General features: G+C 42.1%; 1 pseudogene; it reads left to right on the plus strand.

The window, feature by feature from the left end:
* Window positions 1-1190: 1190 nt before the first annotated feature.
* LOC126237969 (5S ribosomal RNA) lies at window positions 1191-1308 on the plus strand (annotated as a pseudogene).
* Window positions 1309-21777: the final 20469 nt, after the last annotated feature.

A 21777-nucleotide genomic window follows, 5' to 3' on the forward strand; every position in this document is an offset into this window, starting at 1 on the left:
TGGCGGCAACTGATGACCTGCCTCAGCTGGAACTGTAGACTGGAACTGTTAAACTGCAAGTGAGCTAACTCGAACAGTGCGAAACTGGATGAGTGTGTGTGTGCGTTTGCGTGTATGAATTTCCAGCCAGCGAAATAATCTTGCACCTGCGACATCGTTAGCGGAAGCAGAGAGTGGTCCAGGCACCATCTCACCCCGTGGCAGCTGAAATTACTGCAGGCGGATGGAGCGGAGTCTTCGAATGTGTTGTAGCGGAAGCATATATATGTTCCTGTTTATGAGCGTCATCTATGTAGCGACAGGTTAGTAATGATTGGCACCTGGCATGAGGAATGACTCAATGGTGCAGCTCTCTGTAGAAATCGCTGTGTACCACACATGATATTTATTTCAGTTAGCCGGCCGTTGTGGCCGAGCGGTTCTAGGCGCTTCCGTCCGGAACCGGGCTGCTGCTACGGCCGCAGGTTCGAATCCTGCCTCGGGCATGGATGTGTGTGGTGTCCTTAGGTTAGTTAGGTTTAAGTAGTTCTAAGTCTAGGGGGCTGATGATCTCAGATGTTAAGTCCCATTGTGCTTAGAGCCATTTCAACCATTTTTATTTTATTCTAGTTAAACAGTTTTTGAGTATTTGAGGATCATCTGCAGACGAGACGCGCAGAAGTTCATGTTTGTATGTAGCATGATATGCTTCTGTGTAGCAGGAAGGGAACACTCAATGTATCGCCTTATACGTTGTTTAAATGGCAAGCTGTGTTGAACAATGAATTAATTTACTTACACCGGTAGTATCAGAAGTTTTGGTATTCATATCCACGCGGCAGCTTCCATTAGTTTCAGTTTTGTTAAGAGCTCTTAGCTACTACACTTGTTGGGACAGTGCAAGTGTGAAGAAAAGGAGTATACGATTTTTGACCTGGAACCTAACAATGTTAAATAACTCGCTCATCAGTGAAAGATATACATCCTGAATCGGAAATACGTGGATAAATTTTGAACGCATGTTCCTCACAACCAACCAAAATAGCAGTCCGGAAATGTTTTGTTTGTTAGGGAAACAATTTTTTCTGTGATATGATCGATAAGTCAACAACACTTTCCACAGAATGTGCCCCCAGGGAATATGTAGAAGACCTGTTCTTTGTACGCGGAAGAAACTAACCAACGAATTTACTCATCCCTTTAAACGAATTGGCAACGGCCTTGCCGCAGTGGATACACCGGTTCCCGTGAGATCACCGAAGTTAAGCGCTGTCGGGCGTGGTCGGCATTTGGATGGGTGACCATCCAGGCCGCCATGCACTGTTGCCATTTTTCGGCGTGCACTCAGCCTCGTGATGCCAATTGAGGCCCTACTCGCCTGAATAGTAGCGGCTTAGGTCAAGAATGCCAACATAACGTCCGAGAGAGTGGTGTGCTTACTCCACGCCCCTCCTATCTGCATCCTCCACTGAGGATGACGCGGCTGTCGGATGGTCCCGGTAGGCTACTCATGGCCTGAAGACGGAGTGCTTTAAACGAATTAGTAGCGGAGTAACATTAGGCAATGCGGGTTTAGTAACAAGGGCCAGTGGCGAACACTGCGGAGTGATATATAGTGGACACGCTGTTACAGAACTGATGCTGTAACGTAGCTTTACTGTTCTACCGACACTGATGAGGATTTATCCTGATTGACACGCCATAGTAATTAAGACATTTGTTAGCAATAAACCTTGTAACAAACCGGTTCTATACTGTTTATTCCATAATAAAATATTAATTTTATACGTAAAGCTAGGATAATGAACACCATTATTAAACTGTTGCTGGAAGTTGATAGAAGGACGCCAAGTGAGAAGAAATTGGGTTAATAGCAATTCTGAAAAAATTCTGATTCATTTTCACTAATAAGAATGTCTGAGCCACCACCCAACTTCGTGTTCCAGGGACTGCAGTACCAGGGAAACTGATGTGAATGCAGTGGAGGCGCGGAACAATGGTCAAAGATAAATGACAGTTGTTTGCAAAAAGCAAGACCAAACTGGATGCTATAATGGTCAGTCATTGGATTGTATTCATACTGGTCTGACCGAGTTATAATTATAGTTAACACTGATACTTTTTAAATACTGTTAGGTAGCTATTCTACGAGGAGCAGTGACATAATTTTATCTGAAGAACACATTGTGATTTTAGTTCAGTGGTCAATGGTTTATTTACATAGTGAACTGATTCGAAAGTAATCTCATTTTATTCTCAGTAATTTTGTGCAGAGTGCAGCCTTTTTAAAAAAAAGTCGGTGTATGAAGCTTTTAAACTTTGGTTTCCCATTTTGCACTCCGTCTTCAGGCCACGAGTGACCTACCGGGACAATCCGACCGTCGTGTCATCCTCAGTGGAGGACGCGGATAGGATTTTGCGTTCAGTTGTTTTATGTGGTGTGCCTGTAGCGATGGAACATATTGTAATGCAGTCAGATGCTAAAATCTAGGGCATCGTTATAGTTTTTATACTGGAAACTTAAATTTTCCACAGGGCGTTTGTTCTTGGCTCCTAATTGCAGTGGCTGAACAGAGTCAGACTGTAAGAACTAAATTATGATTGAGCTTAGCGTTCAGGATTTAATAACATTTAATTAAATTCAAAGTTTCCTTTTAAATAAAGAGGCTGCCGCATTGAAAACATTACTCTCAGAATGAAGCTTGAGTTAAAGTGGTATCTTCTGATGCAAAAGTGATTTTGTAGTTGGAGAAGGTTCAGGACTTGTAGCTGGCAATGCGAGTGTGAGCTGCACGAGAGGCACGAGGTTGCCTCTGCTGTGGTGTTTGGCCATTCTGAAGAACCGCCGGATGCCGGCTGCCCAGATGGAGGTCTAGAAATCGACAACATATACCTGGAGGCGGCACAACTATTACATAATCAGAGCTGACTGTAAGCTTAACGGGTTGCTCACACTGATATGGCGCCACAAGAGTTTACATGTTGTCACGACGGCTTACCACTGTCTGGCTGACCACTAACTGACCAGGAAGGAGAGTTATCCTGCTTCTTCCATCTGTTGGGATGAGCCGCTGACAACTCGTCGCAGACGGCAGAACTGCAGCCAGCAGGCTATGCTCTCAATCACTCGCGAGATCGTCTGACGTCTTGGTAGCTTCCCAACCGAGAGTGTAGCTTCGGAATTTGCATCTTGCAGACCTCTAATGGCGGTGTTCATCTTCCTGTCCTCTGCTGATCCACCCAGCGGCTGCACCCCGGCAGTGTAGCAGAAGATAATAAGTTGGGAGACATTTATTTAATCAGGAACTGCTAGTTACAGGGACAAAAAAGAAGGTAAGTTTAAATATTTCAAATTACCCATATTATTCACGTAGTGTAAGGAAGTTGACACTGACAATTTTGAAGTTGACATAACATCAGCACAACATAAGAAATTCATGTCTAACACGAGCAATTGAAGTGATGTGGGAGATAAGTAAGCTCCACATTGGTTCTGGGAAAAGTTTAAAGAGCCAAGTAAGGTCTGGGAAAAGCCAGTTACAAAACGATCTTGGGAAAACCGGGCAAGAAAGTATAACGACCTGACACGATAATTATGTTTAGTTAAATGGGGAAGAATCTACAGATTTGGCACTAGCGAATAAACAAATTAATAACTTAAGTAGTAAAACTGAAACCTTCCTGGTCATAATTTTAAGGGAAACTATTTAGTGATATAGGAGAGTATGATGGATTTGCTAATGGTGGATGTATATGGTCCTCTCCCACCCGGAAGAGTTGTGTTAGCATATGTATTTGTGGTAATGGAAATTGTACATGTTGTACATGCTGAGAAGAGCTAAGCCCTTTGCGTATGGAGAGTGATAACTTGATCTATGTAGTTCTGCTCAATAGGACTCATTCATGTAACGGAACACAGTTAATGGGAAAACACTGGAGGGAATTTTTGAAAAGAATAGTTAGAGGAGGTAGCTGTAAATAAGGTAAAAACAGGGCTCGAAGTAGAGGAGTAGGATATCATTGTAGCAAAAAACTGTTGAGTGAGAAGCTATTGTCGAAAATGTATGTACCACCAGCAGAATAAGAAAAGTTAACAAAAAAATTTCCGCTTGTTTGAATGTCCTCTGGTAATTAAAACTATTCCTTAATGTAAGATTGCAATTTTAGTCAGTATTAAGAATGGTAGTATGAAAGGATTATTTAACATAAGGGCATCAAGAAGTATTATTAATGAAGTGTTTCTCATAATTAATTAATAATAAGAATGTCCTATAGGAAAAAATATATATAATGGAGCTTGACGCGATCAGCAGCTGTAAGTCTTTAACAGAGGGAGCTTAGGACTACGATAGTAACATTTTTGGTTTAAAAGCTTTTTGATTCCCCATTTTGCAGAAAAGACCATGGCTTAAGAAAGAGATGGGAGATACCATTGGCTGTTTTATTTTTATATCAGTAAAATACTCAGCTATTATTGGGAGAGTTAAATATGTGTGTTAGCTTCGAAGTTCTGTCATTCTCCTATTTATAAACAAAAAGGCTTGGCTTTGGAAAGGGGAGAAGAGGAAAAGGGGTGTAGGTTACGAATGAGAAGAGGAGAGGGGAGGAGGATCCAGAGGCAGAAGGAGGAAGGGTAATGGGAGAGGAGACAACGGGGGACTGAAACGAGAAGGGGATGTGGAAGGAAAGGGTGATGTGCATGGTTCAGAGGTCAAGGTCAAAGTCAGAAGTCAAAAATCAAATCTGGTCCTCACTACCCATTGCATTCCTATTAATGTACAAACGGAATTCCGCTGTTAAACGGCGAGAAGAGAGCAGATAAGTGGAAAAAGTAAATTGAAGACATTAAAGAGTGGAAGGAACTGTCTGATGAGATGATAGAAGAGCAAATGCCAGCCGATATGGACGATGTAGGGATCCAGTATTAGTCAGAGTTGTTTGTAAGACTTCAGATCAAACAAGGCAGAAGGCATAGGAAACATTCACTTAGAATTTCTAAGGTCACAGGGGGAAACGGCAACCAAATGACGCTCAAGTTGCTTTGTAGAAGCTATGATTTGGGAGACATACCATCACACTTTCAGAGAAATGTCATCCACACAATCGCGAAGGAAGCAAGGGCAGATAAGTGCGAGAACAATCGGTCAGTCAGTTTTATTATGAGACTATCAGTTTAAGTCGTTCCATGAGCGTAGAGATTGGCTCAGCAACTTGGTCCCACGGAACAAGATGCTCAAATAAATAAAAAAAAAAACACCTCAAGCTACCAGATTTCCACAAGAGCAATGTGCAGAAGAATAGAAAAGAAAATTAAGGATCTCTTAGGAGAAAATCAGTTTGTCTTTAAACGGGTAGCTCTCTCTGAACGCAAGAAAAATAGTTGATTTTCGTGATTTTTTTTCAATTGAAATCAAAATTAATGGTAAATATGATGAAACTGTTTTATTTTGTTTTAATGAATCATTTTTCTGCACTCATTGGACGTTCGCTGTAATCGCTGCACCAGGTGAAAACAACCTTAGCAGCCGGAACACTGGACATCGGCGGGAATTTCCGAAGCCCCATATTGGAGCTCTAACAAAATAATTCTCTATAAATCACTTTCAATTACTTTCTATCAGTATACAAAGGGTAACTGAAAAAAAAACGATGACGTGCTGAACAAATGTCATTTTCCTCGCCCAAAAAATCGAAACAATGGCTTGCGCGGAAAATAGACATTTGAAGTTATTGCAAAACGGCAATGTACGCTGTTACAGAATTCGGTTTTCAACGTCAGCATGAAATTCCGATCAAAGCCGTACGTACCATTCTCAACTTATATTTCCCGCCAATTTGAAAAATACGGTTTTGAGAAAAAGGTATTTGAAGTTTTCGGCTAAATTTTTTGCAGTTAAGTGAAACAAACCTGTAGTCATAGATTGTTGGAGCCACATAGCAATCCTTCCAGAGCAAAAAAGAGGTCCTCTTCCATCTTATAGGTGGTCATGGCGGTTCTGCGGACCTCTTTGGCAGCTTCTGTCATCCGCTGCCCCGCTCGCTCCCTAAGCTCTTCTTCAAACTTTGTGAAGAAGTTTTAACACGATGATTCTACCTCCAATTTGAGAACGTTCATAATTTCTATGATTCCAGTTAGGCCGTCGTTGAAGTTACGTGCTGCCGTGTCAGCGCCTACGCCGACTATTTTTTTGCCCGCTGTAAATGGTTTTCGGAGACACTTTTTTCACAGATCGCCTTGTACCTCGATAATGGAGTTTCTCGCTAACTTGAATTCTACAAAAGAGTAGACATCCCAAAGAATATTTGAAGGAAATAAAAAAAAGATTTTAGAAATTTTCAAAGGGGACTATCCCGTCAAGAAAGGTAAAGACATCAGCGAGGTAATTCTCACTTTGCGCTTGATAATGAAAACAAGGCTTAATGAAAATCAAGATACCTTCATAGAATCTCTCTTCTTAGAAGGAACTTTCGACAATATAAAATGTTACAAGATGTTCGAAATGATCATGAAAATAGTTTTAAGCTATAGGGAAAGTGGAGTAATATACTATTTGTACGAAAATCGAGAGAGAACTGTAATAACGGAAGACCAAGGACAAAGTGTTCGGATCAATAAGTGTGTAAGGCAGGGATGCAGTCTTTAACCCCTATTGTTCAATGTATGAATCGAAGAAGCAATGACGAAAATAAAAGAAAGATTCAGCAGCGTGTTTAAACTTAAGTTTGGAAGGAAATCAGTGGTAAGATTCGCCGATGACATTGCTACCCTCGTTGAAAGTGAAGAAGAATTACAGAAGATGAATTAAATGAACAGAAGATCACGCACTATGGATTAGTAGAAAACCGAAGAAAGACGAAAGTAATAAGATAGACTTATTATCGAAATTGGTCACTATGAAATAGATGATCTGAATGAATTCTAGTAACTTGGACAAAACCAGGAGGAACCTAGCCAAACAGGGCATTCATGGAAGAAAAAAGTGTACTGCTGTCAGACGTCGGCCTTAATTTGAGGAAGAAATTTAAACGTATAAATGTGGTGCCACAGAAGGACGTGGCAAGTTAGGTGGAATGCTAAGAAATTAGGAGGTTCCCCGCAGAATCGACTGGGAGAGTATCTGACGAGAGCTGGGAATGGATGATAGTAGATGTTTCGGCTTCCGTTGTTCTCTTTTAAAAGACCGAACGTGACGATAGGGGTGGTAGAAATTGAAATGGCTGCCTAACTTCCGATTCCCAATTAACCTGCACGTTTTACCTTGACTGCTAATATTCTGCTGTCTTGATCGTGGCCATTATCGGACCTCATCTCTTCTAGCAGAGATTTCTGGTTATTAGGAGGCAACAAGGGAATTCTACAGGCCAGAAGTCGGACTGATCTGTTAAAATCTTACTTACATTTCCATAAACATACACATAGAATTGCAAGGTAGCATGTTACAATGAAAATATTGGATCGGATAGTACATACCTAGGAATAGCCACAAACCTGACACAGAAAACGTCTTTCTGCAGGACAAGACAAAGGGAACAATTTGCAACATAAAAGAGCGTCCTTTTAACTCGTCCAGCACTTGATCAGAGAGAGAGAGAGAGAGAGAGGGTAGACTAGGAGATAAATGGTAGTGATTATTATTATTGGCGAGAAAGAATAAACGGAAGCCCAGGCAGGGGGTGTACATAGTACCACAGAGCAAACAGGGTTAGCTTTGTCCCGCCTACCGATCGATATGCGAACTGTTGCATTTGCGGTCGTTCGCGACCGAAATAATCGCCGTTGCGTCATCTTTAACGCGGAAAGGCTGGAACCGGAGTTGTAAGGTCCATGCCTGCTACTGAGAACAGCAGGCAAGCACGATGACATACAAATGGCGGCAACGTCTGTGCTGCCGAACTACACGGACCTGCTCCAACTAACCATTGCAAGCAGATGAGGACGAGAGGGCCTCCCCCGTCAGTTTGGTTACCTACAGCATCGCAACCCAGTAAGCGCCTGCTGGCAGAAAGAGGAGCCCGTAGCCAACACAGCCAGAGCGAAGGTTATGTTTTGTTCTGGCTTGCAAGGCCTGGTCTCACAGTTCCGAAGTTGGTTTCCCAGGAGCGGCAGCAACTCATCGAAAGGGGAGAGACAGTGTGGTGTCCCTCCGCCAAGCCGTGGTCTGGAATTCAAAATAACGGTTCAAGCAGCCTTCGTGCCTATTCGCCAAATTGAAAATTATTAGGAATATTTAAGTCAAGGTTCGGAAAATTACTCGACCCCTACGAGAAAATAGTCCTCTGCTTAGGCAAACTACTGCTGCTGGGGTAAATTACTTTGATGTGGCTTAATTGACGATTCATTTCATCGAATTGTTGAAAATTAATCGGATTGACGTGTATGATATAGCAAATGAATCGCAAATTTGGATTTAATTTTAATCTACTGTCATAAAAGTAAAATGTACGTTGTTATGACACTCTCTGTTTGTCAGGGAGGCTGGACAGACTGTCTGTCGTTCCTAATGCACACCTTGTGGTAGGTTGGAGAGAAATCTCTACAATAGTACATGTGTTAAAGACATAAGGAATAGTTTCTGTGGCACTTGAGGGTGCTCTCAAAGGTAAACACGAAGTAGACAGAGATTCAATATATCATACAGATAATCGACAACTCGAGATGAAGAGATTCACACGGGAGAGGAATTCGTAGTGAACTGCACCAGATCAGACGGAAGACTGATTATCCAGATATTTAAAAAAATAAAAAAATTCTTAAAGAATAGACCAATGTCCGCAGCTGTCTTTACTCGGTTCTGTAGCTGCGGTTTTCGGAGCTTTAGGCACTGCGGAAACGGAGGACAAAGGCTCGGTAACGCACGTCGTGGAGACGCCACGCAGGGATTCCCTGGAGCGGGCGCAGAAGGAAGCAGAAACAGCGAGGCAGTCGCAGAGGATCAGGCGGCTCAGTGTCGTTTGTGGAGGAGCGCCGTGGCCACGGTCGTGCTCGTGATGAGATGGTGCGCGGGACCCCGCTGTCAATCCGGGGGATTACAGCGGCAGGGGTGGGAGAGGGGGTGGGGGCGGGGGTGGCAGAGGGGGAGGAGAGGGAGCGCATCGATCAGCGACGGGCCCGCCGGCGGCTTTGTTCTGGCAGGGGGCCACAGCCGGTAGGAGCGAGCCGCGACACGCCGCGGTTATGCGGGCGCAGGTCACAGCGCCAGGGGCTGTGCGTTGGCGCTCCACTTGAGCCAACCACTCGGCTGCTCACTCTTCTCTACTGCTCATACTCGTACTCGTAGTCTCCACGTGCTCCCAAAATCTTCACCCTTCTACCGCAGAATACTGTTTGGACCGTTAGCTAGTATCCTAAGTATTGATCGAAGGTGTCTGGATACCCCCATGTGCCGACCGGAGTGGCCGAGCGGTTCTAGGCGCTTCAGTCGGGAACCGCGCTGCTGCTACGGTCGCAGGTCAGAATCCTACCTCGGGCATGGATGTGTGTGATGTCCTTAGGTTAGTTAGGGTTAGCTAGTTCTAGGGCACTGATGGCCTCAGAAGTTAAGTCCCATGTGCTCAGAGCCATTTGAACCATTTTTTTTGATAACCCCATGTAATGCGGAATTGACCACTATATATCACGACAGGCGGACCCACCGGTATAAAGGAAGCGAGAAGTATTACGTTGTAAGTAGACAAACAGAATGGGTCGGCCAGGAGAGCTCAGTGAAATCGAATGTGACGAATCACAAAGAGAGTCCCACAGGGTTCAATTTTGAGGCCACTACTATACCTTATACAGAGTGTTACAAAAAGGTACGGCCAAACTTTCAGAAAACATTCCTCACACACAAAGAAAGAAAATATGTTATGTGGACATGTGTCCGGAAATGCTTACTTTCCATGTTAGAGCTCATTTTATTACTTCAAATCACATTAAACATGGAATGGAAACACGCAGCAACAGAACGTACCAGCGAGACTTCAAACACTTTGTTACAGGAAATGTTCAAAATGTCCTCCGTTAGCGAGGATACATGCATCCACCCTCCGTCGCATGGAATCCCTGATGCGCTGATGCAGCCATGGGGAATGGCGTATTGTATCACAGCCGTCCACAACATGAGCACCAAGAGTCTCTACATTTGGTACCGGGGTTTCGTAGACAAGAGCTTTCAAATGCCCCCATAAATGAAAGTCAAGAGGGTTGAGGTCAGGAGAGCGTGGAGGCCATGGAATTGGTCCGCCTCTACCAATCTATCGGTCACCGAATCTGTTGTTGAGAAGCGTACGAACACTTCCACTGAAATGTGCAGGAGCTCCATCGTGCATGAACCACATGTTGTGTCGTACTTGTAAAGGCACATGTTCTAGCAGCACAGGTAGAGTATTCCATATGAAATCATGATAACGTGCTCCATTGAGCGTAGGTGGAAGAACATGGGGCCCAATCAAGACATCACCAACAATGCCTGCCCAAACGTTCACAGAAAATCTGTGTTGATGACGTGATTGCACAACTGCGTGCGGATTCTCGTCAGCCCACACATGTTGATTGTAAAAATTTGCAATTTGATCACGTTGGAATGAAGCCTCATCCGTAAAGAGAACATTTGTACTGAAATGAGGATTGACACATTGTTGGATGAACCATTGGCAGAAGTGTACCCGTGGAGGCCAATCAGCTGCCGATAGTGCCTGCACGCGCTGTATATGGTACGGAAACAACTGGTTCTCCTGTAGCACTCTCCATACAGTGACGCGGTCAACGTTACCTTGTACAGCAGCAACTTCTCTGACGCTGACATTAGGGTTATCGTCAACTGCACGAATAATTGCCTCGTCCATTGCAGGTGTCCTCGTCGTTCTAGGTCTTCCCCAGTCGCGAGTCATAGGCTGGAATGTTCCGTGCTCCCTAAGACGCCGATCAATTGCTTCGAACGTCTTCCTGTCGGGACACCTTCGATCTGGAAATCTGTCTCGATACAAACGTACCGCGCCACGGCTATTGCCTCGTGCTAATCCATACGTCAAATGGGCATCTGCCAACTCCGCATTTGTAAACATTGCACTGACTGCAAAACCACGTTCGTGATGAACACTAACCTGTTGATGCTACGTACTGATGTTCTTGATGCTAGTACTGTAGAGCAATGAGTCGCATGTCAACACAAGCACCGATGTCAACATTACCTTCCTTCAATTGGGCTAACTGGCGGTGAATCGAGGAAGTACAGTACATACTGACGAAACTAAAATGAGCTCTAACACGGAAATTAAGCGTTTGCGGACACATGTCCACATAAAATCTTTTCTTTATTTCTGTGTGAGGAATGTTTCCCGAAAGTTTGGTCGTACCTTTTTGTAACACCCTGTATGTGAATGTCATTCCACTTAACATTCAACAAACAAAATTGGTACTTTTTGAAAACGTTTCTAGTGTTAAAATAAATCCCATTAGAGAGAAAGCAACATAAAAATTTTCCAAAGAATTATTACACTACTGGCCATTAAAATTGCTACGCCATGAAGTTGACGTGCTACAGACGCGAAATTTAACCGACAGGAAGAAGATGCTGTGATATGCAAATGATTAGCTTTTCAGAGCATTCACGTAAGGTTGGCGGCGGTGGAGACACCTACAATGTGCTGACATGAGGAAAGTTTCCAACAGATTTCTCATACACAAATAGCAGTTGACCAGCGTATTTGGGTGAAACGTTGTTGTGATGCCTCGTTTAAGGAGGAGAAATGCGTAACATCACGTTTCCGACTTTGATAAAGGTCGGTATTGTAGCCTATCGCGATTGCGGTTTATCGTATCGCGACATTGCTGCTCGCGGTGGTCGAGATCAAATGACTGTTGTAATGTTGTTGCATTAATTTGTTGTGAAAGCGGTGCTGATAGTCAAGACCACAAAAGTGGGTTAAAAGCTGTGAGCTGTCTGGGTAAGTTAACTTTGCATTACTGAGCAACTGTTTCACCAGGTATCCAGTGTAGCTTACCAAATTCCCAACCAGACTAACATTAATTATAATCTTTTAATAGTCATACGACAACCGGTGAAAGAAATAAATCAGTTTATACTTGGAAATTTATTTTAATATTGATCATTGAAATTTCAGCATATTAAACTTGATTCATAACTAAACTGGTGCCTTACTTAGGATAGTGAAAATGTGAGTTTGCAATCTTACGGAACACATCAAATGTGGAGCCAAGATTGGGAGACTAAAAAATGGTTCAAATGGCTCTGAGCACTATGGGACTTAACATCTATGGTCATCAGTCCCCTAGAACTTAGAACTACTTAAACCTAACTAAGCTAAGGACATCACACACATCCATGCCCGAGGCAGGATTCGAACCTGCGACCGTAGCGGTCACGCGGTTCCAGACTGAAGCGCCTAGAACCGCATGGCCACACCGGCCGGCGATTGGGAGACTGCATACAACACTGCATTCATAAAATAACACACACAGAACGTTGAAACATATGCAAGAGGAAATTAACCACAACCAACACATTCAATTTTCACCCAAAGAAGTTGCGTTCGTAGCGCGATCCTGTCCGTTATGAAATTGCCACACACTGGTATACTAAATTCATACTAACTCTCTGTGAAATCTTCCCGAAATGAATAGCTGAGGGCTACTTTGATGCTTACACCACATGCTTCACGTGGTAAACTTGGTTTACACAAAGAGCGTAACTCCACAATAATTTTGATAATTGAAATAAATTGGATCTAAAAGCAATTTACAAAAGAAAAACCTCGAACTGGTTACTATCGTCTTACTATTAACCTGGAGGGTCAAACAATTGTATAAGCACGTGGTACTGGTCTCACACAGGACACCCCACGTAGGTTGAACATAAAGAAAAGTTGCTATATTGAAAAATATTGTCAAGACGAGACGTTATAATCTCACGCACATTCGCATTTAAGATTGATGATCTTAGTTAGAGTTACTGATCAACACGTGGTTCCACTTTACTCACAAAGTAGTGACAAAGCAACTACTGGAGGATATTCAGAACTTCACACTCGAAATATACTGCGTTGCAATTTACGATAACATTAGATATTTTAGAGCTAAACCTGAAATAAAGGTGATTAAATTTTCAGTTAAGCTGAACTTAAGAAATCCATTGTCCTACGGACTTAGCAGACACGCGCTTAGCCGGAGATCTTACCACTTCAGACGCTCGCCGCGGACAGACTGACCTGGGCTCCTACCCAGAGTGCTTTCGTTTACAAAACGGAAGTGACCAGAGAGGCAGCTTTCTATACCAACATGACAAGGGACGGACAGGACCATACTAAGGATAGAAACCTCTTTGCTTTTAGAAAGCATAGCTACCTGTCCCGACGTTGGTCCTACTGTTATCTAGCAGACCGGCTTGTCTGCTACCATCCAGCATGCAACTAGAAATACATTTGCTCATTCATCCTCTCACACAGAAGGGAAGGGGGATGACAGTATCTTATCATATACAGTATATAAAAGAAAGCGGATGTAGGTTCCGTATGAGACTGTGTGACATGAATTACATATAAACTGTGTTTTAAAGTGTAGTAGTGTGACAGATCGTTCTTGTTTATGTGTAAAAGTAACACGTTTCACTGCTCAGTCTCCTCCCAGATAGTGAGAAACACCACAGTGAATTTAGAAGAGGAATTTATGCCGTAAATGGCAACATATTTAAGAAATTAACATGAAAGGAATCCAACAGAGACCTTTCATAACCCTAACGCTCCGGGAAAAGACTGTGCAGGGTATTTTCTGGCCATGCTAGGACATTCCCAATCAGGCTTCTCACACCCAACTTAAACCAAAAATGTAAAGAAAGGGCAAAAGGTCACCAGCTACTTGCTAAAACAGTATAATTTCAACACATCTTTAGAATCTACCAATTTCTAAGAGAAAAAAACAATCTGTGACACCTATTTAAAAGATAGCGTAGACCTAATTCGGTCAGCAAGAAAAAACAATGGTTCCTGTGTCATTAATATGAAAACAATTTCTGGTTGTTACCCTTATGGAGTTCACCAGTATTTGCTCATTGCAAGAGCCAACTGACCACAGGAAAATTTATGACTGTCTATTAACAAGTAAAATGTATGAAAATAGCAAAGGTGCCACAGCATTTAAAAAAAACATGAAAATAACTTCAGTATTATAAAGCAGAACAGTACAATGCACAATTCGCAAACGCAAAAAAAGATAAGAGAAAAAAACATGTTTTACAAAGTGGTTATCGCAAAAAAATTCTATATCTTATAAAACTAATAATTTGTAGAATTAAAATAACTTTGTGGCACTAATTTAATCACACTACTATATTTCAGTTAGTTAGCAAACAATGATCACTGTGTCATTATACTGAAACTAAAATTAATTATGTGATTGTTACCCTTATGGTGTTCCTCACTATAAATATGCCCCATGCAAAGGCTAATGAATAGCTATCTGACTGATAAACCAAGCAATGCCACTGAAATGAATTTTCGAAACAAAATATCACAAATCTAATACATCACACAAGAACAAACATTGATCAATAAAACAGCTCTGAAAGTACAATAGTCAACATCTAAAAAAACACCAATAAATAAAACACCTGCAAAATACAAGAGTCAAAGTAAAAAAAACAATAAATAGAACACCTGCAAAATACAAAAGTCAGTCTAATAAACACCAATAAATCGAACCCTGCAAAACACATGAGTCGTAGTTTCTCTAACAGAAACACATGTAAATGCATTGAACTAAGAACCGTATAATCACTGTTCACTGACACACTCAGTAGTTCCACTGTTCCGAGGCACAATATAAGGGGAGGGGGGGGTTCGTCGCCGCAGCTGTCAGTAGGGATTTTTGTCCATCTGTTGCGTGCAATCCCGCCGTCTCTGCCCTCTCATGAAGTTTCTCTTGGTGGCCCGTGTCACGTACATCTCGATTTGGTTCCATATTTGTGTTGTCAAATTCGTGCGGTATCCTCGTTTGACACGCCAGGTTGATATTCCTGGGAAAGGATGAGACTTAATGGCTCTTCTTTGTGCCACCCTTAGCTACCAGAGAACATCAAACTATGATTTTCTGTCGCTTGACAGCGGGCATCCGTCAGGAGATGTTGATAGGCGTCGTTCAAGTCTGCCAGTTTCTCTGGACAGTATGTGTCAAAAGGCTCCACGCCCCTTGTGTTGTTACATTCTTGAGTTATCCTCAATTGGCTCGCCGGTTTGATATTCCTGGGCAAGGATGACACTTAATGGCTCTTCTTTGTGCCACCCTTAGCGACCAGAGAACATCGAACCATGATTTACTGTCGCTTGACAGTGGGCATCCGCCAGGAAATGTTGATAGGCGTCGTTGACGTCTTCAAGTTTCTCTGGACAGTACCTGTCAAAAGGCTCCACGCCCCTTTATCCCCTGTCTTTTGTCGTTTCACCGCGGCCGTCTCGTCACGGTCGCATGCGTGTGGTGTGTTTCCAGCAGATGGATTTACGCGCAGTGGACTGCTCGGCCATCTCAGGTCATCGCCTCCACGGAGGGTCGCACTGGTGCGGCCGGCCATTAGCTCCGGGTGCAAGGGAAAGTGTTTGCCACGTACCCTTCTTTTGTGGTCGACCACGCTCCTGAAGTGGCCCGGTTGACAGTGTGTCCTGCTAGGAAACCCGCCAGTGTACAACAACTAGCCCTTCTCCTCGCTGCTCCCGCTGTCTCGTAAGAGTTTAGCCGGTTCGCTTTCACGTTCTCAACTGCATTCACAGAAATTGTTCATCATAGTTATGTGATTACAAAATGTCATACATAATACCACTTAGTATTGTCTTTCACAATTTTTAAGAACAAAAGTGACACTTAGCTTTTTTTTAATAAAAAAGTTGGATGAATCGACAATATAAAAATAAAAGTTAAATGACTTGACAATATAAAAAATAAAAGTGAAATGACTTGGCAGCATAAAAATAAAAATTAAATGAACTGACAATATAATACCTAAATCAACATCACTGATGTGGTTCACTTGCGTTTTAATAAATCAAATGCTACTTATTAATTCACTTTATGCCTTGTGCAAGTATAGGTCAGGGCAGCATAGGGTTCACATGTTATTTACACACACACACATGCACACCTGTTGTCTATACTACAAACTAACTACCCATAAACATGTATTACTCAAAATTCTACTTCAATCCACTACTAGTTAATCCAATAAGCTACTTCAGTGCTACTACAACACAGTGTTTATACCACTACAACATTGTTCTAATTCGTCCTTTTCTTGACGCTCGTGGCATATGCCTTGTCACATGATAAATATGGAGAAACTTTCCTTAAACATCCATAGTAAAAAGAACAATGGTTATTTGCGCGCCAAAACATTTATACCAGTTGACACACCTGATAAGAGACTCGCAATGTTACATTTATCATACTCATATATTCACACATAAAACAGTTAGACAATTTCATCTAAAATTACGTTATCACAAGAATGAATCACACAGATGACTCTGAGAAGGGTAAAAATATTTTCATTATACAGGTTATACTACATTTTCTTACCCATTTCGATCCTTGTTTAAATTACCTTTCGCTTCCAAATCAGTTATTTCGCCTGTGGTGGTCATTCTGGATTCATTTCTCATGAATGGCAAAATTGTGGTCACCTCTATTCTGTAAAACAGTTTCATCTTAACATCTTATTTAACTTACAACTGACACAAAAGATCCGAATCCTCTGTAGTTTAAATGACAAATGTTTTGCTTCATCCTTATTACATTAAACCAAGCTTTGCTTCGGTCCCATAATCAAAATTATTTAATCTTCCTCTACCTTCAAGAGGGAAATTTCTTCAGTTCAACTCATATAGGCTGCAGTGCATCCCGCACCAGCGAAAACAGGAAGCTGTAATGCTCAAAGCATCAGCAAAACACATAAACGTCAGTTTTCTAGGACAAGTATTAACGCAGAATAATTTTTCAGGCTCTGGCTCAACATCAATCAAGACTACAGAAAGGATCCATGTTTCTGTTCCATTCTCCATTTGCTGAAAAACTGCTCATATTTGACTACCACAATAATATTTCAGGGCCACGTAAATTACACAAACCACAATTCTTCTTTCACCTTGAAGGGAATCAATATATTGACGAAATCCACAGACAGCACTTTACATGCTCAGCTATAAAGAACAAAAAAGACATATATCATCAATATTAACATATCATTGCATATTGGAAAGCCAATGGTTAAACAATCGTATTATTGCATCCTGTTTTCAAGATTCTAAACTTACTCATTCCTTTCTCAGAGTTCTCCTATCTTAAAATATTCATACAGCACGCATACTATAGTAAGAGATCCTCATTTATACTGACAGATATAGAATAGTAATAGATAGTAGCACTGAAAGCAGAAAATCGGAAACAAGGCTACTAACAGCTGGGGACCTGGGTTTGCCAGACCCATAATGCCCACAGATCGGATATTCCCCTGAGTTTTCATTAATTCAACACGGATCTTGCTTCTCTCAGGAGCGACTCTTTTCAATTTACACAAAAAAATAACATAAACAGCATTTCACTTCTTCACAAAGAAACCTTTTATCTTCACATTTGAACCAACCTAAATCCTAATAGCACAAGGGAAAAAAAAACGCAACACATCACTTCAATCAATCACACAGAAACATCTTTATCATTATTTTTACCAACATATTATTGAAAATGCATAGGTCACAAATTTAAACTAATCAATTCTTTCTCCTCACCGTCCTCTCTACTCCTCACTGTCCTCTCTATACACCCTATGTACTCATTTGCCATGTCGCTCAATTGTTCCGATTGGGCGCCTTCTGCCCTGATCATTTGTCATTGCCGATTTTGTTCATTTCCATTTGCTGGATTATGTCTAGGGTTGGCCGGCCGAATTTGAACATCATGTGGTGCTCCGCCTACAATCCTATTCCCACCGTGTTCATCGTAGTATCGATTCTGGTTGTCGTACCTATAGCGTTCACGATCCTGTCCACGTCCTCGATCATTTCCGTTGTTCCACCTGTGCTCACGAGTGTTACCCCAGTTTCTATACGGCCGGTCCCGATTATTGTTCCGTCCGCGTTGCGACGACCAGTCACGCCGTTGATCAGTACTACGGCCACGACTGCGATCGCGCTGCTGTGCCCCGTAATAACTTTGTACCTGATTAGGCGGGCATTCTGCTGCATTATATTCCAACTCTTGGAGAAGTGTCTTAAACGTTTCCACGTCCTCTTTGCATCGTCCCGCAAGAATGACGTGCCGCAAGTGCATCGGCAATTTGGTGATGCATATCCAAATTAGTTCCGCAGGCCCGTTTGGGTCGTATAAAAATTGATTTGCCTGCAGCATGTGGTCGAATAGGCGTGCTGGGCTGCCGAAACCAGACTGGTTCAAATTTGGCAGCATAATTATGCCATGCTTGACCCTATCTTGTGCCGCTTCCGACCAATTAGCGGACAGAAAGGCTTGTCGAAACTCCCGAGTGGAGTTGCAGTGACGCGCTGCCAACCTCATGCGAATCGCCGGTTCGCCTTCCAAAGAGCCACACATATATTCTATCTTATGTGAACTTGCCCAGTCGGGGGGAAGACAGAACTCAAATTGCTCGAGCCATGCTCGTGGATGTATTCCTTTTTGCGAATTTCGAAATATCTCAAACTTTCTCACCGTAAGGAAATGTTTGAAATCAAATCCTCGCATTTCCTCCCGGCGAGGCCCTTGACTGTTTCTATTTTTCTCATGTCTGCCCCTCAAAATACATTCTTCCCTGTCATCAAAATCTCCCTCGTGGCCGGAGTCCCTCTCTGCACTGTTCGTATGGCTATCTTTAGTGCTATTGGCGAGTTCGGAATCACACCCAGTGCGGCTTTAAAGATGCGCCACGCATTCTTGTAATTCGCCTGTTACAGCTTTGTGCCGCCTGTTCACTTCGAACTGTCCCTTCTGAAATCTAAGAAGCGAACGCACTTCTTCGGTCTCTGCGACCGCTACCTGTGTAGTATTGTTATCGCTCTCCGTCACCTTCATCGTGCCTACGATGTCCGCTAATGCCGCAATCTTATCATGTATCTGTCTGTTGTCCTCCGCCCCAGTCTGCTTCAATTGTTCTACTTGCTGTTCGTGTGCATGAATCGCTTGACTGTTGTCCGCTACTGTGTTACTAACGGACGCGGGACAATGCGTTTCCGCCTCCTGGACCCTCGAGAGTACCTGCTGGCGTTCCCTTTGGCATTCTTCTCTCAGCGCTTGGAAATTCCTAAGTAACTGTTCTTCGCTCTCTTTCAATTCTGCATGGCGACTCCTCTTGCCCTATTCTAAGGCTTGCAGACGGTCATCGATTTGTTCAAATGTACGGCCTAATTCTTTCATAATATCACTTTTTATTTCACTTGCCAGATTGTTTATTCTTTGTGAGATATCATCGGACACTCTCTGCATCGACTTGTCGACTGTATTTGTCTGCTGGGTTAGTTTTTCGTTTATTTGTTCGCCTAGGCCTCGGATCGATTTTTCAGATTTCTGCGTCATTTGTTCGCCTAGCTCTCGGATCGATTTTTCATATTTCTGCATCATTTGCTCACCTAGCTCCCGGGTCGATTTTTCAGATTTATGCATCATTTGTTCGCCTAGCTCTCGGATCGATTTTTCGGATGATTCTTTTTGTTCTCGGAACGATTTTTCTGATTTCTCTGCGTTTTCTTTATTTTGATGCAATAAGGCTTTTATGAGTTCTCCCAAATCAATTTGATTTGGTTAGTTGGAGGCAAATTAATTTCTGGCTCTGCTGTGAGCCTGTTGGTCCTGTTTTGCATTTCATCTGAAGTATTCCCCATTGCATTTTCGGAACCGTCCGACGCGCTAATATTCGAAATCAAATTATCCCCTTGGTCCATGTTGCTTACGTTGTTGGACCGCCTACTTTTAGCTTGGTTACGTGTCACCATTAGTTCAATTTATACCCGGTACGGAACACACTAATCAGAATAAATGTATCCCCCAAAAATTACGACAGTGACACGAAAGGTACCCAACCTAGTACGCACTTTTACACCCGCCAAACAAATTTATATCTTTGATCGAAGTCAGTGCAATTTACAAGCGAGAAAAAAAACACATACATATAAAACACACAAATATAGAAAACAAAACAAGACAAACAACACAACGCCGCTCAACAACGCCGTGAATCTTTTGAAAGTCTGCTCAGAAACAACGCAGAAGTTGTTTGAGCGCTACAGGGGAAAAAAATTAAGATTATTCAACGCTCGCAGTATAACGTTTCAGAGATTCCAGAGTCCAGCGGAATCACAGAACAGGGTCGCCATGTGTAATGTTATTGCTTTACTTTGTTTTGACAGCGGTGATGATAGTCAAGACCATAAAAGTGGGTTAAAATCTGTGAGCTGTCTGGGGAAGTTAACCTTGCGTTACTGAGCAACTGTTTCACCAGGTATCCAGTCTAGCTTACCAAATTCCCAACCAGACTAACATTAATTATAATCTGTTAATAGTCATACGACAACCGGTGATATATATATATATATATATATATATATATATATATATATATATATATATATATATATAAAGGAGAATTTAAATAAAAAGAAATAAATCAGTTTATATTTGGAAATTTATTTTAACATTGAGCATTGAAATTTCAGCATATTAAACTTGATTCATAACTAAACTGGTGCCTTACTTAGGATTGTGAAAATGTGAGTTTGTAATCTTACGGAACACATCAAATATGGAGCCAAGATTGGGAGACTGCATACAACACTGCATTCATAAAATAACACACACAGAACGTTGAAACATATGCAAGAGGAAATTAACCACAACCAACAGATTCAATTTTCACCCAAAGAAGTTACGTTCGTAGCGCAATCCTGTCCGTCATGAAATTGCCACACACTGGTATACTAAATTCATACTAACTCTCTGTGAAATCTTCCCGAAAAGAATAGCTGAGGGCTACTTTGATGCTTACACGACATGCTTCACGTGGTCAACTTGGTTTACACAAAGAGCGTAACTCCACAATAATTTTGATAATTGAAATAAATTAGATCTAAAAGCAATTTACAAAAGAAAAACCTCGAACTGGTTACTATCGTCTTACTATTAACCTGTTGGGTCAAACAATTGTATAAGCACGTGGTACTGGTCTCACAAAGGACACCCCACGTTTGTTGTTGTGGTCTTCAGTCCTGAGACTGGTTTGATGCAGCTCTCCATGCTACTCTATCCTGTGCAAGCTTCTTCATCTCCCAGTACCTACTGCAACCTACATCCTTCTGAATCTGCTTAGTGTATTGATCTCTTGGTCTCCCTCTACGATTTTTACCCTCCATGCTGCCCTCCAATGCCAAATTTGTGATCCCTTGATGCCTCAAAACATGTCCTACCAACCGATCCCTTCTTCTAGTCAAGTTGTGCCACAAACTTCTCTTCTCCCCAATCCTATTCAATACCTCCTCATTAGTTACGTGATCTACCCACCTTATCTTCAGCATTCTTCTGTAGCACCACATTTCGAAAGCTTCTATTCTCTTCTTGTCCAAACTAGTTATCGTCCATGTCTCACTTCCATACATGGCTACACTCCATACAAATACTTTCAGAAACGACTTCCTGACACCTAAATCTATACTCGATGTTAACAAATTTCTCTTCTTCAGAAACGATTTCCTTGCCATTGCCAGTCTACATTTTATGTCCTCTCTACTTCGACCATCATCGGTTATTTTACTCCCTAA

Source organism: Schistocerca nitens, chromosome 2, assembly GCF_023898315.1.
Source record: "Schistocerca nitens isolate TAMUIC-IGC-003100 chromosome 2, iqSchNite1.1, whole genome shotgun sequence".
Taxonomy (NCBI): domain Eukaryota; kingdom Metazoa; phylum Arthropoda; class Insecta; order Orthoptera; family Acrididae; genus Schistocerca; species Schistocerca nitens.